Source organism: Kogia breviceps, chromosome 4 (assembly GCF_026419965.1).
Source record: "Kogia breviceps isolate mKogBre1 chromosome 4, mKogBre1 haplotype 1, whole genome shotgun sequence".
NCBI classification, from domain to species: domain Eukaryota; kingdom Metazoa; phylum Chordata; class Mammalia; order Artiodactyla; family Physeteridae; genus Kogia; species Kogia breviceps.
In genome coordinates this window covers 169132854-169148451 of record NC_081313.1, presented here as the reverse complement: position 1 = coordinate 169148451, position 15598 = coordinate 169132854, and the positions used below count along the sequence as shown (strand labels likewise).

Below are 15598 nucleotides of genomic sequence, written 5' to 3'. Positions count from 1 at the left end.
AGGATGCCACAGCTGGGGTTTAGTGGATATGTAGGAGCTCATCAAGCAGAAGACCTGGAAGGGATGACCAGGCTGAGGGAACAGTATGTGAGAATGCTTGGAGTCAAAGTGACACTCTCCCCATTTCACAGCGAAGGAAGCTGAGATTCCAAGAGGAAGTGATTCCATGGCTCTGAAACCTGGCTCTTCCTCCTGTACCTGCTGACCCGAGCTCCTGGGAGGAGACATGTTCCCTCTCAGTTGAGACCCTGGGACATGGGGGACTTTTTTTTTTTTTTTTAATTTCAAATGTGATTTTACTGTAGCCCAAACAATACAATGAACTATACATAAATAAACTATATATAGGTATTATGTATATACATATGTATGTATATGCACACACATTTTAAGTTACAGGAAATAACAAAGTGAATAAAATTTTCTAGGAAATAAAGTTTATTTTGATAGATGGTGTTAAAATTAAAGTTTCCTACAGCCATAACGCAACATCCTTAATTTGGTATAAGTGTGACACATTTTCTTGCCTTCCTGTGTCCTGCCAAGTCACCGTACCTACTGCTTTATTAAACTGATACGCTGATATTAAACATTACTCATTTCACTTACACTCTGATTCTAAAAAGGGGTTTTCACCTCTGACTCTCACCAGCTCCACCATGGTCCTCCTGGACCTGGTGGCCAAGGCTAGGGGCTCTGATGGGAGCAGCAGGGAGGGACTGGGGTCAAAGATGAGTCTCAAGGGTCCAGCTGGGGTCTGAGACAGGGTCACTGGCCCTGCCTCTGTCTTACCCTGTGGCTTCAGGGAGGCTGTCCACACCTCCCTGCCCTTGGAGGCAGGAGCCGAGATGCCCCCAAACACCAGTGTCCCTGGACTCTTTACCCGGGAAAACCCAGTTCCTACCTGCTCGCCGCATCCCCCCCTCGCTGGCTCAGGTTTGGAGATTTTGTGCACAACGCAGGAAGGGTCAATGGGGTGAGAGGTGAGGGAACTGCTGCTTTTCATTCCCTCTTTCATGTTTTTCAAGAGACGTGAGCAAAATATGGAACTTTGTTCTATAAATCAGTGCTGCCTCCATGGGGCCTGGGCCACTCGGGTCCCCTGGTTGGAGGACTCAAAACTGTGTGTCTGAGGGACTCAAACAAATACATGTACGTGAATATTCACAACAGCATTTTCACAGAAGCCAAAAAGTGGAAAAAAACCAAATGCCCATTGATGGGTGAAAGATAAACGAAACGTGGTCCATGATGCAAGGAAATATCAGCCATAAAAATGAATGAAGCCTGACACATGCTACAATGTGGATGAACCTCAAATCTGTCACACTGAGTGAAAGAAGCCACAGAGTGCATGATCCCATTGATATGAAATGTCCAGAAGAGGCAAATCCATCGAGACGGGAAGCAGACAAGCAGTTCCAGGGACTGGGGGAGGGGGGGACAGGGAGGGACTGCTCATGGGAACAGGGTTCCCTTTTGGGGTGATGAAAGTGATCTACAATTAGATACTGCTGGTGGTTACACAACTTTGTAAATGCACAAAGGGCCCCTGAACTGTTCACTTTAAAATGGCTGGAATGTCATGTGAATTTTACCTCATTTGCAAAAACGATTTTTAAACTGTGTGGCGGTGTCCAGGGGCTTGTTTCTGGGTGGTTTCAAGATTTCAAATGGTGAAGGCTTGTGCTGTCATCTGATTTTCTTGGCTGAGGATGGGATGGGCTCCCCCATTATGCAGTCAGCACCCCTAGGAAGACCTGCTATTGGAGCTGGGGTGATGGTGGTCCTGCCTCTGCTGTTCTGATGAAACACCTGAGTGCTTTAGCTCTGACAGCCTGCGGGACCCTCAGCGGCACAGGCCCCCTAGCCCCGAGTGCCCTCACAGAATCCTCCCCTGAGAGGCAAGGGCCACTGTGAGCCCGTTTCCCAGATGATGGATTGAGGCTCAGATGCTCTTGGTTACCCAGCTGGCAAGTAGCCGAGCCCCAGTCTCACTCAGGTCTGGCCGGCTCCAAGGCCGTGTGCTCGACACCACACAGGTCCTCACTGTTGGGTCTAGGACCCCTCCCTCCTCAAGCGGTGGCATGGTGGGTGCTGCAATGGGACTGCACGCCTCCACACACACCCACTCACGTGGCTGGCCTCCTGCCGCTCCAGGCCTTCTGGGAAGCCGTGCCAGGTGCAACCTGTTTCTCTTAGAAGGGAGTCGAGCCAGGAGGAGGATGGGAAATGCTCTCAGCGTCTGAGCTCAGGCAGGGTGGGAGACGGGCTGTGCAGGAACTGCTGAGGGGCTGGGGACGTTCTGGGCTATGTGGAGAGGCGGGCAGCCTGTGGTCTGGGGAGCTGGGACAAAGCAGACCCCGCTGGTTGACGGTAGGTACATCACTCCTGCTCTCCGACCTGTTTTCTTCTATGAAATGGGCTTTATAAGAGCCACTGCCTCTCAGGGCGGATCTGAGGGATGCATGAGACAACTGAGGGCTCTAGCCGAGGGGGAGCCCTGCGTGGCAGGTGGAAGTTGGGACAGGAAGGACTGCTCAGGTCCTGGATGGGACGACTGAGAAACACTCTGGGTTTAAAAACAGACAGCCAACAGTATGGCAGTTCCTCAAAAAACTTGAAAATAGATTGCGACAGATGAATGGATGAACCAAACGTGTTATATGTGTATGATGGAATATTATTCAACCTTTAAAAGAAAGGAAATTCTGACACCTGCTGCAGCAGGGATGAACTTGGAGGACATTATGCTGGGAGAAAGAAGCCAGTCGCAAAAGGACGAATACTGTGGGATCCCACTTATGTGAGGTCCCTAAAGTAGTCAAATTTGTAGAGACAGGAAGTAGAATGGGAGTTGCCAGGGAAGGAGGGAAATGGGGAGGTTAAGTGTTTAATGGGGACAGAGTTTCAGTTTTGCAAGATGAAAAATTCTGGAGGTGGACAGTGGTGATGGTTGCACAACAGTGTGAATGTACTTAATGCCACTGAACTGTGCTCTTAAAAATGGCTAAGATGGTGAATTTTAAGTTATGTGTATTTTACCGCAATTTAAAAAAAGAAGCAAACGGCACGATGATCCCTCCAGGTGGAGCAGCTCTGGGCTCAGACTGCACTAGGTGAAGTTACCAGGTTTGTCCCTCTGACTAGAGGACCCCCCAAACCATCTGCCTGCCAAGCTCCAGCTCATCCTCAAATGTCCCCTCCTCCAGGCAGCCCTCCTTGATCTCCCAAGTAGATTCTAGCTCTGCTGTTGGGCACCCTCCAGCCCTTTCTCTGGCTCACCCCTGACCTCTCTGAGATGGGGCGTCTGCATCCGGCTCAGTCAAGGGGTGAGGCTGAGCCCATGAGAAGTTGGGGAGTGGGGAGCTCTGCTTTGAGGTTGGGAGAGTGTGGAGGCAGTAGCAGGGGAGAGAGGCTTAGGGGACCAAGACCTTTTGCTCAGTAGGCATTTTTGACTACCCCTCCCACACCTGCCATGTGCCCCGAGGAGCCCCCAGTGTGGGGGACAGAGCAGGACACAGAGTGTGTGGTCAGGACTGGGCAGGGGCTGAAAGGCAGAGAGGGAAATTTGACACCGGCTCAGTGACCCTGGAACCTGGCCTGGCCCTGTGGCGGGAGCTGGGGGCCTGGGGAAGAGAGAGGGGCAAAAAGGATTGTCCCTCAAAGGCTGGCCTGGAGAGGGTGCGTGTGTGTTTGTGTGCTATAGGCACACGTGTACGTGTGTCTCTGTGTTGTGTGTCTCTGTGTGTCTGTTGTGTGTGTGGTTGTGTTTCGTGTGTATATCTGTTCACGCTTTGTGTCTCTGCGTGCTTCTGCACACGTGCGTCATGCACCCATGTGTGTGTGCGCACACGTGCCTATGTGGCATTTTTGAGGAACTGAATCCCCTGCTCGGATGTGTTTTCTGCCCAGAGAGTATGGGAGGCCCCTCCATGCCGTCATCACTGCCACACCTCTCTACCCCACAGCCCCAAGTCCCCAAGTCTTCTCGGCTCTCTGGCCACACCCCAAATCCGACCTCTTCTCTCCATCACCCGACACCCCTGGCCTCCCCACCTCCCTCCTATCTGGGTTCTCCTCTCTCCCATCAGCCGCCAAGGGAAGCTGTGGAAACCTAAACCTCTCTGTGACTCCCCCTCCCCTTCTCTGGGGGGTCCCGGTTTTTGTTCTTCTCTCCCTGCCACGCCTGGCTAGCTGCGTCCTGCCCGTCCCAGGCCTCAGCCTCTACTCTGAGTCCCCTGGGACGCCTCTCTACCCCATGCCAGGCCGGGGCCTCCCTGCCCTCATGCAGCTCCCGACATGCCGTGGTGGAGATATCTGTTGCCTCTACCTCATGCCCCCGAGGGGGAGGGGTTTTGTTTGTGTGGTTCCGTTGCCTTCTTGCATTGAGAACGCGGCCTGGTACTCAGCAGGTTCTCAATAAATATCCAAATGAATGAATGAATGAATGAGGGTGGGAGGAAGCGCTGGAGAGGTCAGAGGAACCAGATGCAGCAGGGACTTGCCTGAGGGCCTGGTCAGGGCACAAATGCTAAGAAGTCGGCGAAACAACACCTAAGAGGGGCAACGCATTTGTCTTAGAAGCACGTGGTGTGAGTTGGACAAGAGGCAAGTGCCAGGGATGGTAGGACATCCAGGAGAGCTGGGCCCATCCAGTGGAGATGCAGGGTCTTAGGCTAGGTGGGTGCTGGAGGGGAGGGGAGAAGTGGGAGAGCTGAGATTCAGGAGGCGGAAAAGGTGGGAGCATCGATGATCCATGTGGGGGAGATGAGCCTCGATTTCCCTTTTGTGCTTTGGAATAGCTAGGTTGGCGCTCACTGAGGCAGGAGAGGCCCCCCAGGGTGAGGAGGAGAAGTAGAGTGTTGGGTCCTTCAGGGGATCCCTTAACTCTGTGCCCATTTCCCTGGAGGCAGGAGGACCTGGAGACCTTGTTTCAAGATCAAGCCGAGAAAGAGGATCCACTGAGGGGATGGAGACGAAACAGTGGTAAGAAAACACAGAGGGGGATGGTGGCCCAGAAGCCGAGGGCAGAGGGGGCCCTCAAAAAGGTGGGTGTGGTCAGCACCCCAGTGGTTTCTCAGTGGGGAGCGTGGTACAGAATCCAGTGGGTGCAAAGTCCAGTTGCAGTGGGGTTGGAACATGCATGAACCACAGCCCTACCAGCAGGGCTGAAACGGAAAAGTCTGATAACACTAAGTGTTGACGAGGATGTGGAGCAAATGGAACCCTAGCTCACCTCTGTGGGAGGTAAAATGGTACAGCCACCTTGGGAGACTGTTTTGCAGTGTCCACCGAACATAGATTCCCCCCTGCCCTATAACCCAGACATTCCACCCCTGGGTATTTATCCACAAGAGATGAAAACATGCAGTAGCCACAGGACCTGGGCACACCTGCTTGGAGAAGCTCTGGACACAAGCTGAACACCCGTCAACAGAACTGGCCAAACAAATTGTTGTACAGTTGTGCTGTGGAATAGTATACCTCAAGGAAAAATGATGGAGGATGTGGGTGAATCTTGCAGGTACGATGATGAGCAAAAGCAGTGAGATCAAAAACAGGACACACGGTGTGAGTCTGTGTACCTGAAGTTCAAGTACAGACAAAATGAACCAATGGTGTTAGCCAACAGGATAGTAGTTCCTTCTGGGAGGTGGCACGAGGGAGCCTGCCTGGGGGATGGAGCGGTGTTATGTTATGTGTCAATTTGAACATACGCAGGCTACACACCTCAGATCTGAGTATTTGGCACAAATTGCTGTGTGTTATATCTCAATCCAAAGGTGAATATATACAGTCACAAAAAACAATTTGGGCAGCACTTGAAATACATGAGATTTGGTGGGGTAGGGAGGCTGGGCAGTGATTACTGAAAAGAACTTGCCAGAAAATTCCAGGCATGGTATTCCCAGTTTGGCCAGGAGTCATGGCCTTTTAGTCTTATAAAAACCAGTGAAATTCCTCAAAACAACTAAACATGGGATTACTGTATGATACAGGAATTCCACCCTTAGGCATATACCCAAAAGAACCGAAGGCAGGCATGAAAATAGATATTTTTACACCTGTGTTTATAGGAGAATTATTCACATTAGCCAAAAGATGGAAACAACGCAAGTGTCCATCTACAGATGAGTGGCTGTACAAAATCTGGTAAATCCACCCAATGGAATATTACTCAGCCATGAAAAGGAATGAAGCACTGATACATGCTACAACATGGATGCACCTGGAAAACATCATGCTGAGTGAAAGCAGCCAGACACAAAAGACCACACAGCACGTGATTCCATTTACATGAAATGTCCAGAACAGGCAAATCCACAGATATGGAAAGCAGATTGGTAGTTACCAGGGACTGAGGGAGGGGGATGGGGAGTGACTGCTCATGGGGACGGGTTTCCCTTGAGGTGATGAAAATTTCTGAAATTAGATAGAGGTGGTGGTTGCACAATATTGTGAATGCACTAGGTTCTGTGGAATTGCCCACTTCAAAATGGTTATGTAAATTGTTATATGTTATGTGAACTTCACCTCAACTAAAGAAACAAGAGTGAATTGGCGACATCAGGGCCTTGCACCTTCTAAAAGGATCTTGTCCCCTAGAGAGGGCAACTGAGTAGTTCCTACATGGTTGACAACAACCTAGAACTTCCTTTCTTCTAACAAAATGGCACGTAGACGCCCGATGTGGACATGGAAACAGGCCCAGAGAGGGTGGGGAGTCTGCTCGAGGTCACACAGCAAGGGGAGCCGGTCTGTGGGGCTCGGCTTTGGACTGGGGTTCCCGGCTGAGCTTGAGCGAGGGACAGACCCAGTTCCACATCTGTTGAATGGCTGGAAGGAAGTGGGTGAGGGATGCCCTGTCTGCTCTCCCCCAGGAGGCCCCCATCCCGACCCCAGGGGGCAGCACTGGGTGTAGGGGACCTGCCCAGTCCTGGTGCCCTGAGGACTGCTCCAGCCTGTCTTTGGGCCTCAGTCTCCCCATGTGTTCAGGGGGTGCTGCAGGGCACAGGCAGGTACTGGGCCACCTGCTGTGAGCTAAGGTTCCCTGAGTCTGGGAGTGTCCGACTGACTCCTTGGTGGCCCTAACTTGATCCTTTTAGCCAGGACAGGCTGGCCAGTGGGGATCACAGGCGCCACCGGAGATCAGGGCTCCCAGTGCCCCTGTCCTCCTTCCAACCATAGTTTCCCTAGCTTCTTCTGGCGGGGGCTGAGAGAGCACAGCTGAGTGATCTGGGAGCATTCGGAACCTGAAAACTTTCTATGACATTTCTGAGCCTCAATTTCTACATCTGTCACGGTCAGGCTGAGTGAGAATCCCCCAGGAAGGATAGCATGTGTCTGGGGCACCCCCATGCTCAGAGAAGGCCTGATCTCCCCATCCCCAGGCCTGTCCCGCCCACCTTTCTCGGTGGCCTTGGACCCAAGTCCCCAAGCATTTATTGCTGACCCGTGGGCATCCCCTGGTGGCCACAACTGGCAGAGCCTTGTGGGCATGTCCACAGGTCCCAGTCCCAGCCTAGCACTGCCCTGGACCCTGGTCACACAGCAGTGACAAACCAAACAGGGAACCCTTCCCTTGGGGGGCTTCTAGGCAGAAAGGGGACACAGGAAACGTGGAACAAAGAACAATTGTATGTATGGACAAGCTGGCCTGGCTCGGGGAAGGCGAGATTTGAATTGAGATGTGAGTGTCAGGGAAGAGGCAGCCGATATGGGTACACGAGGTGGAGGTATCTGCGAGTGCAAAGGCTCCGAGGTGGGAACAAGCTTGGGGCACCTAGGTGGGGGTGGCAGGAGCAGAGGGGAGGAGGGCGAGAGTGGAGGCCTGAGAGGGGATGAGACCAGACACTCAGGCGAGGAGGGACTTTATAATATACTATGTGACCATAGATGTCGAAGTGTTGTTTTATGTGATTTTAAACTTTGTATAAATAAGGGGCGGGGGAACATCCTCCTGCAGTTCGCTCATTTCATTAACAAGGTTTATATATTTTTAGCTATTAGTTTTTCAGTTTATTTTTAAACTTTGAAAAACTGAGGTATAACACGTGCACATAAAGTGTTTAAAGTGCACGTCTTCAGTGCATGTGACTTACACATGTGTAAGCAGAACCCAGGTCACAATGTAGAGCTTTCCTATCATTCCAGAAGGTTCCCTCCAATCAGTAGCCTCCTAGTCGCAGCAGCAGCTGCTTTCGCTCGTGCCTGTGATCCGTTCTGTGGTGGCGTGGGGAGAGCCCTTCTGCTTTTTTTTTGGTCACTGTATAATATTCCACTGTGTGGCTCATCTATACCTTGTGTTTCTAGTCTGGGGCTATCATGTGTCACGCTGCTGTGAACATTTGAGCCCCTGTCTTTTCATGGCATGTGCGTTCAATTCTCTTGGGTGAATGCCCAGAGGTGGAACTGTAGAGTCTCAGGCTGGGCAAATGGTCAGCTTTGGTAGAGACCACTGGGCGTAACTGAGAGATGTGGCCGCGTCAGCATACCCAGCCCTGGGCCGTTCACTGAGTGAGCAGAATATGTGCCTGGATAAATTGACAACTGTTCTGCCATCATCCCACCAGCTCCCATCTGGTTATTTCCCATTGTTAGCTCTTCCAGAGCTATGGTGAGTGTTCTTGGACCATTTGTGCTTGTGTGAGGGGTATACAGGGGACTTGTGATGGAATTTGGGCCAGGGCCATAGGACAATGACATCGTTACTTTAGCCTCTAATTAAAATCCAGCATTTTTGAGGCAGGGCTGTGAAATCATAGGGGGCTTAGGGGGGCCATCGATTACTGGCTCTTCCTGCCGGCTGTGTGCCTGTGCCAGAGAAAGCCTTTCCTTCTGTGCTTGTCTACTAGGGTCTCCGAGAGGGGCACTTTCTGATGTTTGATGGTAAATGGGGATCGTTTATGATGGGGAAGTAGCTTCCTTCTATCCCTACACCTGTTTCTATTAGAAAAGTCTGCTGTGTCTTAAGCATTCCTTTCCCAAATTTACTGATATGGTTCAGTTTGGTGGTGGGATGAGTTATGTGGATCGAGTGGACTCTGTGGAACCCATATCCTTCCTGGAATAAACCTTGCTTAATCAGAGCATCTGGTAGTGTTGACTTGCTGCTCAATTCTGGTTGCTAATGTTTTGTTTACAAGTTTTGCTTCTAAAGTAAGGCTCATCTACAGTTTCCTTTTTCTCCCCCTATCTTTAAAAAAAATTATTTATTTATTTATTTGGTTTTTTTTAATTTTTGGCTGTGTTGGGTCTTCGTTGCTGCGCACGGGCTTTCTCTAGTTGCGGCAAGAGGGGGCTACTCTTCGTTGCGGTACACGGGCTTCTCATTGTGGCTTCTCTTGTTGCAGAGCACGGGCTCTAGGCACGCAGGCTTCAGTAGTTGTGGCACGTGGGCTCAGTAGTTGTGGCTTGCGGGCTCTTGAGCGCAGGCTCAGAAGTTGTGGCGCATGGGCTTAGTTGCTCCGCGGCATGTGGGATCTTCCCGGGCCAGGGCTCAAACTGGTGTCCCTTGCATTGGCAGGCAGATTCTTAACCACTGCGCCACCAGGGAAGCCCCTTTTCCCCTATCTTTAACTGGTCTGGGTATTCAAGTGCTGGCTGCTTCAAAGACTGAACTGGGTAGTTTTCCACCATTTTGATTGCCTGGAATTAGAGTAATCTGATTTGTAATACCTTAAATTGGGGGGGAATTATACTATCATACTGTAAAGTACATGAAACAGACATGTACAGTTTAACAGAATTCTGAGGCAAACATCTGTGTTACCACCATCCACTCAAGAAACAGAGTACGGGCAGCATCCCAACCCACACCCCCCTGGTCCTTCTCCTCTCCTCCCCCTCCCCCAGGTAGCCCTGTTCTGACTTAACCTTCATCTAGCTTTTTAGAGTTTTTCCCTTCCTCTGGAAGCATCCCTGAAGAATATAGTTTAGTTTAAGCCTGTTTTTGAACTTCATCCCAAAGGAATCACACTGTTTATGTTGTGTGTCTGAATCACTATCCATTAAGTAGGTCTTGATGCCCATTTTTTCTTTAATGTTTGGTAAAACTTTCCCAATAAAGTCATCTGTATCTGGAGTTTTGACTAGTTTAATTTCTTTAGTAGTTATAGAACAATTCACATTTTTCATTTCTTTTGAGTCAGTTTTTTTCCCCTCTAGGAATTTATCCAAGTTATCTAACGTTTTCACGTTTGCTGGCATAAAGTTGTTCATAATACCCCTTTATCCAGTACTCCTTGCCCATATGGTATCTTCAGGTGGATTAGAAAAAGACAGTCCTCCTCGAGGTGGGTGAAGCTCTGGGCCAGGCACACGGCTTGGTAAACAGAAAGTGGGCTGAGTGTCTTTGTGAAGTGGCATTTGCCTTGTTCTCATCTTTTTAATGTTTCAAAAGCTACAGTAATGTTTTTTTTATTTTTCCATTTCCAATAATAGCTATTAGTGCCTTTTTTTCATCTTGCTCAAAATTTCCAGCAGTTTTTCAATTTCATTCATCTTTAAAAATAGCTGACTGGTTGATTCTTTTTATTTGAATATTTGTTTTCTATCTCCTTCATATCTGCTCTTTATTATTTCCTATCTATACTCTTAGGTTTATTTTGTTCTTTTCCTAAATTCTGGAGACAGATGCTTAGCTCATCATTTTCAGTCTTTCTTTTAAAACATATATTTTATCAATATATATAATGTTGTATTACATATTACATATATGCAACATATATTGCATATATTTTAATATCTAGTATTAATACACTTAAGGTTACAAATTTCCTTCAAAATGCTACTTTAGCTGCATTGCACAAGTTTTTAAATGAACCATTTTCATTATCTCTCAGTTCAAGATAATTTTCCAAAAATTTAATTATTTCCTAAAAATTAATTTTCCAAAATATAATTTTCCTAAAATTTCTTCCTTGGTCAATGGGTTATTTAGAACTGGTTTCCAAAAAATGGAGATTTTTCTTATTATTGTTTTAAAATTGATTCTTAACTAAATAACATTTTGGTAAAGGGACTATTTCCTTCAATCTTGCTTTATAACCCAGTGTGTGCTTCAAAGAAAAATGTATTTTGTAGTTGCTGAATATAATGTTCTACATTTACAGGCCCATTAGGTAAAATTTATTAATTGTATAGTTCAAATATTCTGTATCTTTACTGACTTTTTTGGTTTACTTGTTCTATCAGCTGCTGAGAGAGATGAATTTAAATTGCTCATTATTACTGTGAATTTAACTATCTCTCTTGGTAGTTGTGTCAAATTTGGCTTTATGTATTTTGAGGCCATGTTATTAGGGTCACACAAATTAAAAATATTTTTATCTTCCTGATGAAATGAATCCTTTATTATTATAATAATAATATGTCCCGCTTTATCTCCAGCAATGATTTTGCCTTAAAGCATATGTTGTCTAATATTAATATAACAATTCCAGCTTTCTTATGGTATTTCTATGGTTATTTTCCCCATCTGTTATATATATTTTTTAATTAATTAATTAATTAACTTTATCTTTGGCTGCGTTGGGTCTTCGTTGCTGCACGTAGGCTTTCTCTGGTTGTGGCGAGTAGGGGCTACTCTTTGTTGCAGCGCACAGGCTCTAGGCTCGCAGGCTTCACTAATTGCAGCACGCAGGCTCAGTAGTTGTGGTGCAAGGGCTTAGTTGCTCCGCCGCATGTGGGATCTTCCTGGACCAGGGCTCAAACCCGTGTACCCTGCATTGTCAGGCAGATTCTTAACCACTGCACCACCAGGGAAGTCGCCATCCTGTTATTTTTAAACTTTCTATATTTTAATGTTTTTTATATGTCTCTTATAAATAACATAGAGCTGAAATTTTAAAAAATCCAGTTTGACAAACTGACCTTTAGCTGGGGTGTATAGTCCATTTACATTTAATGTAATAATTGATATCACACTTAAATCTAGATTTAAATCTACCCTATTAATTTACTTTCTATTTTTACCCTTTCTATGTTCCTTTTCATCCCCTCTCTGGCCTCTCTGGCCTCCTTTCAGGTTGTCTGTGGCTTTTTAAAAAAATCATTGGGAGCTTCCCTGGTGGCACATTGATTGAGAGTCCGCCTGCCGATGCAGGGGAGGGGGGTTTGTGCCCCCGTCCAGCAAGATCCCACGTGCCGCGGAGCGGCTGGGCCCCTGAGCCATGGCCACTGAGCCTGCGCATCTGGAACCTGTGCTCTGCAACGGGAGAGGCCACAATCGTGAGAGGCCCGCATACCACCAAAAAAAAAAAAAAAAAAAATCATTGTCTTCCCTCTGAACAGTTGGAAGTTACAATTCTGCTTTTATTATTGTAGTGATTCCTTTAGAAGTTATAATGCATGCTTATCAAAATGCAGATTTCATCGATGTTTTTAACTTTTTTTTTTTTTTGGTACGCGGGCGTCTCACTGTTGTGGCCTCTCCCATTGCAGAGCACAGGCTCCGGACGTGCAAGCTCAGCAGCCATGGCTCATGGGCCCAGCTGCTCCGTGTCATGTGGGATCCTCCCGGACTGGGGCATGAACCCGTGGCCCCTGCATCAGCAGGCAGACTCTCAACCACTGCGCCACCAGGGAAGCCCTGTTTTTTACTTTTGTCCCATACAATCGTGGACTTGGAACACTTTAACTCCATTTATTCCCTGAGGACTTTCTTTTTTTCTGTTGTACATTTTAACTCTATCACTTTTTTTTAACTCCAGGAAACATTATTATTGTTTTATGCAACCTATGTTTGTTTAGGTTTTCCCATGTATTTACTCCTTCTTTATTCTTTATTCCTTCTTACATCTTGACCTTCCATCTGGGATCACTTTCTTTTTGCCCGAAGTAATATAATTTAGAATTTTCTTTAGTGTGAGTTGGCTGCTGGCAAACTCTTACAGGCTTTGTCTGAAAAAGTTCTTATTTCAACCTCATTCTTGAAATATTTTTGCTGGGTTGGCAGTTTTCTTTCAGCACATTGAAAATGTCATTTTGCTTTCATCTGGCTTCCTTTGTTGCTGATGAAAAAGTAGGCTGTTTACCTTGTCACACTTTTGAAGTTAATGTGTTTTCCACCCCCAGCTGCTTTACAGATTTGTTGTCTTTCTTTTCTTTATACATTTTACTGATGTATAACATATATATATGTTATAAATAAATGCTTGATGAATTTTCAAAAGTGAGAATACTCACGTAACCTGCATCCAGATTTTTAAAAAAATCACTGGTATTTTCTAATTTCCATTACATTTTCTTCTTTAATTACACATGGTAATTTAGAAGTATTCTTAAAAACTATATCTGGGCTTGGTGACGTGGCGGTGGGGGGGCGGGGGCAGGCCCGGGGCGTGGCGGTCTTGGCGGCGGCTGTGGAGCTAGAGCAGAGCAGAGCCACCACGGGGGCCCGGCTGAGCACGTTGGGTCACGTGCTCCTCTCCCCAGTCTGGTTCCTGTACAGCCTGCTCATGAAGCTGTTCCAAAGCTCCACCCCAGCCATCAGCCTCGAGAACCTGGACATCAAGTACCTGCTGCGGCTGATTGACAAGGAGGTCATCAGCCTTGACACCTGATGGTCCCACTTTGCACTACCGTCGCCCCAGCACATCCTGGGCCTCCCCGTAGGGCTAGCACATCTACCTCTCGGCTCGAATCGATGGGAACCTGGTCATTCGGCCCTACACGCCCGTCTCCAGCGATGACAAGGGCTTTGTGGACCTGGTCATCAAGGTTTACTTCAAAGACACCCACCCCAAGTTTCCTGCTGGTGGGAAGATGTCCCAGTACCTGTAAAGCATGAAGATTGGAGGCACCATTGAGTTCCGAGGCCCAAATGGGCTGCTGGTCTACCAGGGCAAAGGAAAGTTTGCCATCTGTGCGGACAAGAAAACCAACCCTGTCATCAAGTGAAGCGAAGTCTGTCGGCATGTTTGCGGGCGGAAGGGGCATTACCCCAATGCTGCAGGTGATCTGCGCCATAATGAAGGCCATGGATGATTACACCGTGTGCCAGCTGCGCTTTGCCAACCAGACTGAGAAGGACCTCCTGCTGCGGCCGGAGCTGGAGGAACTGAAGAACGAACGTTCTGAGTGCTTCAAGCTCTGGTACACGGTGGACAGAGCCCTGAAACCTGGGACTACAGCCAGGGCTTTGTGAACGAGATGATCCAGGACCACCTTCCGCCCCTGGAGGAGGAGCCGCTGGTGCTGAATTGCGAACCGCCGTGCATGATCCAGTATGCCTGCCTGCCCAACCGGGACGGCGTGGGCCACCCCAAGGAGCGCTCCTTCGCCTTCTGATGGGCGGGCCCGGGCTGCAGGCTCCGCCCCACACTCACCATGCCCTGTCCGCACCCACCCCTCTTGCTGTTGTCTGTTACCACCACTCTCCCCCACATCTCCTGCTGCGGCCCGGTTCAACCTGGCCTGCCCGTGCCTGGGAGGTCACCCCGCTGGGCTGGTCCCCAAGGGGCCCCTTTGGGAGCAGGGCTCTGTTACAGGTGGGCCAATGTCAGCCACCTTTAGGGCAGATTCCTGTCTGGGCCTCACTGGAGATGCCCTTCCCCACCCCCTCTTGGCAGGGGCTGCTGGGTGAGAGGCTGCCTCGACTCCAGGGTACAGCAGGCCGGGCCAGCAGGGAGTTGTGCTCTCCCTGGGGCTAGAGTAGGAGGAGGGGGCTGGCCAAGGGCCCTTCCAGCTGGCACATGGGCCCTCCCAAAGCCTCAGCATCTCCCCAAAACACCCAAACATTTGGGCAGCTTTGGAAGCTCCAAGCAGTCGACCTCTGATTGACCAGCTTGGGGTCCCAGGCTGCCAGCCCTAATGGCAGAGCTAAGACGATGCATTTATCCCTCTGTCCCAGACCCCCCTCCTGCTGCCCTCACCCCAGGTGGGGGAGATTTTGAGCAGAGCCTCTTGTCCGAGGGATATTCTCAGTGGCCTCGACATTGCCTTTAGACCACAGCGTGTCAGCCTCTTGCATATCAGCTTTTTAGAGTCATTTATGAGCAAACGTAACATCGAAATAAAACTTCGCTAATTTGGGAAAAAAAGAAAACTAATTATATTTGTAAATATTTTAAAGGAATTCATTTGTTGTTGAATTCTAACTTAATTCTCTTGAGAATTTCTTAGAGAATGTGGACTCTAATACCAAGAAGTCTTGGGAATTTGTGAAAAGTGTTTCAGGGTCTAGTACTTTTTTTTTTGGCTTGAAGTCTATTTGGTCTGATATTAACATAACTACATGAGGTTTATTTTGGTATTGGTTAGCATTATTTTCCTTTTAACTGTGTTGTGTACTTATATTTCAGGTGTATATTTCACAAACAGGATATAGCTGGATTTTGTATCTTAAACTAGCAGGTTTGCTTCATTTACATTTATTGATTCCTAACATTTGGATTTATTTCTACAATCTTATTTTGTGGTTTCTATGGCACAGTGTGAAAAGTTGTGCAGTTTTAAGTGTTATTATTAAAAGATTCTTAGGACACCTTGTATTTATCCCGCTTTTTCATGCTCCTCTCTCCTTTCCTGTTGGTTTGTTAAAATTTTCTTTAAACCGTTTCCCAACCATTGGTTTGGAAGTTATACAAGAATA

At 48.0% G+C, this 15598-nt stretch overlaps 1 pseudogene; it reads left to right on the top strand.

The window, feature by feature from the left end:
- Positions 1–2216: 2216 nt before the first annotated feature.
- Positions 2217–14384, top strand: LOC131756223 (NADH-cytochrome b5 reductase 3-like; annotated as a pseudogene).
- The last annotated feature ends 1214 nt before the right edge of the window (positions 14385–15598 follow it).